Source organism: Berghia stephanieae, chromosome 5, assembly GCF_034508935.2.
Source record: "Berghia stephanieae isolate SIO BIC M18660-M18661 chromosome 5, UCSD_Bste_1.3, whole genome shotgun sequence".
In the NCBI taxonomy this organism is placed as follows: Eukaryota; Metazoa; Mollusca; class Gastropoda; order Nudibranchia; family Aeolidiidae; genus Berghia; species Berghia stephanieae.
The window spans coordinates 58,015,206-58,020,205 of NC_088364.1; positions in this window are offsets into that span (position 1 = coordinate 58,015,206).

The window sequence follows — 5,000 nt, forward strand, 5'->3', positions numbered from 1 at the left end:
CGTTTCTACCCTCAACTATAAGACCTAGGAATAATTTGGATAACTCTCAGAAAAACAATTGGAATGCTGCTGCTGAGCCCTTTTCCACGAGGAAGTTTCAGCTTGAAGAGGAAGAGGAAGAAGAAGAAGAAGAAGAAACAATTTCAGCAACAGCAAAACTAGAACTTTGTTTGTTTTGGTAATATTCACATTTTTTATGATCATAAAACGGACATGACAAATCTTCTTCTGATAATGAACCTCCTGCGCAATCAAATCACCATTTGAGAACATGGAGAGAATCTGGACATCGTTTATAATTTCTTCAGCCACGCGGATATTTTCGTTCATGTCTTTTGTCATTATGAATGGAGGGAAGCTTCATCTTATTGTTGCAAAGCGTACAATGTGTCCTATTTCTTGTGATAACGTCATCTGAGGGAAAAACGCATATTCTGTCTCCTTGACAGTGGGGTGATGAGAGAATGTCTAGATCGGGATAATTTGACAAGTTTTCTTGTGATTTCTCATTTTTCACAGCAAGCCTTTTGATTTTTTGTGGCCGTATATCAAAGCGACATAATTGTGCCAGTTGGTATCATTTTGCTTCAGACCTCCAGTGTATCCTCAGAGCGTCTTCAACAGACAAATCTAGCTTGTCACTATAATTTTCTAATCCGTTAAAAGTCTTAACACCATAGCTGGTAGAACGCTACGCTACAAAAGTCACGTACCATTGACCACAATATGTGCGCTTTGATAGAGCTGGGCATTCTAATTTTTATTTTTTTATCTCGAAAAATGAATCATTTTGACCAATCCACCTCAATACTGCCTTTTGCCATTATATAATTGTTAGTAGTTAGTATAAGATTAGTACATTGTCAATGCCATGATTTAATGGTTAAGTGACTTGATCACGGGATTGTTGGTGATGGGGATGAGGCGATGTTCATGACCGTGATGTTAAAGATGATGATACGGACATTTTCAACCTGAAATTTGATTTGAACCATACTATAACTGTTGAATTAGTGTGACACATAAACATTGATGCTTAAACGATATCTAGGTGCTCGGTATGCTGCTAATGATGATGACCTTGATGATGATGATGATGATGATGATGATGATGATGATGATGATGATGATGATGATGATGATGATGATGATTATTATATATTATTATTATTATTATATTATTATTATTATTATTATTATTATTATTATGAGGTGGGTAAAAGGCGACAGAGTTCAAGTAGACACCGTTTCGTGTACTCGCCGACCCGAATGCAGACGACACAACTAGCAACCGCAGAATGCGATGCATTGTTTATAGATATCTTCACATGAGCGGAAGTCTATTATTTTCAATAATTCTAATTTAAAAAGACATTAAGAAAATACAAATTATACTCTTTGAAAGCTATCAGAATATACAAAAGATATGAGAGGGGAAAAAATCTTTCTTTTTTTTTCGTATTCGTATTCGACCACCACAACTTTGATTCCTTCGATCTCACAATCTCATGTTCCGCGTTCCAATGCCGGTAAAAACAAAATTGGTATACTTTTGGATTTAAAAAAATACTTTTGAAAATTATGTTACTTCTTCGCAAATGAATGAATTTGATAAGTTGTATGTTATGAATAAATGATAAGTTATATTTCCGATTTTGATTTAAGCAACAGTGTACATGTGTACTCGGACCGATGACGTAGTCTGTGACCTTTTGACACCATAGCAAAATGTCGTTGTGAAGGCGGCAAGTTTCATCACCACCGTGAATTTTTACACGATTTAAATTGCTAATATCTCAGCTCTTGGAGTGATGAGAAAGTGGTTCTATATCACAATTTAAACCTTAGAGCACGAACTTTTTTCATTAAAAAATCATGCTTTCATCACTAATTTGCACAATTGGGGGGGGGGGGGGGGGGGGGGGGGGGGGGGGGGGGGGGGGGGGGGGGGGTTGTGTCCTATTCCTAGCTATTTGGCTCGAGAGTATTGAGCTAGGTGAGACGTCTATAAAGAGTGATCTCAGTCGGATGTTATTGTCCCATTACTTTTTGACACCTCGATATTAATGACTTGCCTGACAATATTTCTTCTAAAATATATTATTTGCCTGTGATACAAAATTGATTATTCTACAAACTCCTCTATCTTGTAAATGATATGCATACCTGTTTCGTGTATGAAAATACAACTATGCCTTTAATACCCCAAAGTGTAAAGTATTGCCAATTTTAATCACCTGAAAGTCTCATCCAGACACAAGCACAGATCCGACAGAGGAATAATCCCAATGCTAGATACATTAATACACCAAAGCAATAAATATAACATGACATAACAAAAGATGATCGAAAACATACATCACCCAAAACTATTATATTACATCCTGACTGCTTCCTCTCTCAGCAAAGGACCCCGCCCAGGAAATGAAAAAATCCAAGTAATCTCATTCTAAGACAAAGACAGAATGCATGTTGGAAAGCAGATATATCTACGTATAGAGTAAGTTCCTCCCTCGACACTATGGGAGTTGCGAGAAAGAGAAAACTGTGCTACCATGTGTACTTGTGGTATGACACTCGCTTTCGGATCGGAATTTCCTGGGTTTGAGCCTTCATCGGCGCATAGTTGAGTCCTTGGAAAAGACTTTTTACTCATATTCTCTCACCGTACTCAGGTGTAAAGTGAGTACCTGGCCGTCAACAGCGTTGTCTCTGTTGGAAAAAAATGTAATATCGTCTTGCAGACGTCATGTCTCGTTCTACATGTTACGTGTTGCTGTTGGTCAGGACACTTTGTAAAGCGCTTTGAGTAAATTTAGTGGGTATTGCGATATATAAAAGCTCTAGTTTAAAACCGCATCCAATCGGCCCGCATCAAAGTTTTTGATACTTCACTGATTCATTGGCGTTAGTCGAATTATCTTACTAAAACCTTTAATTCAACGTTATATAAAAAGAGCATGTTGTGCCTGGGATAAAATGCTCTAAATTGAATAATTCCTTCTGTGTAAAGTCTTGACACTTAAACATTTATATATGACCCAATACCCATGAAACGCGCTAAAGCGCTTTACATGCAACACTTACACCTCTTCCGCACTAGGACAGGACTGTCCCGGGACAGTCCTGTCCCAAACCTGTAACAAATAGAATTTAGAGAAATCTTCCGCACCTATTGACGGGACAAAACAGTCCCGTTGTGTCCCAAGCCGTTGTGAAATGCTACAAAATCAACGGGACAGGACTGTCCCAGTCCCGTGTTAATATCCTTTGTGATAATAGAAAAATATAGCAGACTTCCGCACTAGGACAAAAAAAAGTCCCAGACTTGGCGGCGCCGTGTCAAAGTTGCAATACCTGTCTTTATTTTCTGCATCCCTACTACTACTACTACTACTACTACTACTACTACTACTACTACTACTACTACTACTACTACTACTACTACTACTACTACTACTACTACAACAACTACTACTACTACTACTACTACTACTACTACTACTACTACTACTACTACTACTACTACTACTACTACTGTTGCTTCTGCTGCTGCTAATGCCACTAATATTAATACTTACATCCCTTATATTTTGTGTTTTTTCCAATTCCATTGTATTTATTTTCCAACAACAGTCCACACTTTATTTTATTTCACTTTCTATACTGCATTACACAGTTCCTCCCCGCCTCCCCTCTTTTGACTTAATTAATTACGTACATTTTATAAATTTCTATTGCTCTATTTTAATTCGTGCTTCCTCACAAAGTAGCATACAATTTCCTGCCCATCAATGTTTTTGTTTATGCATCTTAACAACGCCACTACCACTCATTATCTCATTCGTATGTAGTGTTTCATTCACCCTGTTTTGTTGATGAAGGGGAAACCCGAAACGTCCATTTTATCTGTTTTCGTATATTAACTGAAGCTTACAATCAATTTCACAGTTATAATTTATTTATTTCAATTCTGAATATAAAAAAAACCAAGAAAAATTAAAAAAATAATTCTATGTGATGAAACCACGTACAAATGCATAGCAACATAAACATTTTCGGCAATTTAAAAACGTATGTTTACAAATATAACTTAAGAAGTGTCACACTTTGTGACACAGCAGTAACGTGTCTAAAACCGGTCGCACATCTATTCGGTAATTTGTGTGGATCAATCATCTTTATCGTTATTTATTTCGGGAATTCTCAATGAAAAATTTTTAAGTAAGTCCTTCTGAGCCACTTGGGCTCATTGTAAGACAAATAAAGTCCTTTAGAGCCTTGTAGCCAATGGTGCAGGAGTTATCCCGGTTTCAATAGCGTGAAGCGGACAATTAACGTAATTGGTTGAAAATCTTTGAACACGACGCTAGTTTATCGCAGATTACTATCCAGCTTGACAGGTACCCTTTTACACCTGAATGGAGTGAGTGATTGGAGTAAATTTTCTTGCTCTAGGAAAGTACAAATTGGCTTCGGTCGGAATCGAACACAGAACCTCTGAGTCCAGAGTACAACGCGCTAACCATTGGCAATCTTGCCTCCTAAGCTTATAAATCCGGAACTTATCCATGTTTCTGTGGCGTTGAGCAGACAGATAACAGTTTAAATTTAAAATAATAAAATTCCATTTTTTCATCCCATCGGGGAAATTTTTCTCGAGGGTCTATTCCAAGGGAAGACTGGAATAACACAGGCGTCAGTCGCAAATTGAGCTAGGGCGAGGTATAACCCAGGCGTCAGCCGCAGTGCAGCGCCGCAAATTGAGCTAGGGCGAGGTGACTTACTCAAGGCCACACGTATAGTAGTAGTAGTAGTAGTAGTAGTAGTAGTAGTAGTAGTAGTAGTAGTAGTAGTAGTAGTAGTAGTAGCTGTTGTTGTTGTTGTTGTAGATGTTGTAGTCGTAATAGTAGTAGTAGTAGCAGTAGTAGTAGTAGTAGTAGTAGTAGTAGTAGCAGCAGCAATAATATTACTCTTGCTATAAGAATATTTCATGATGA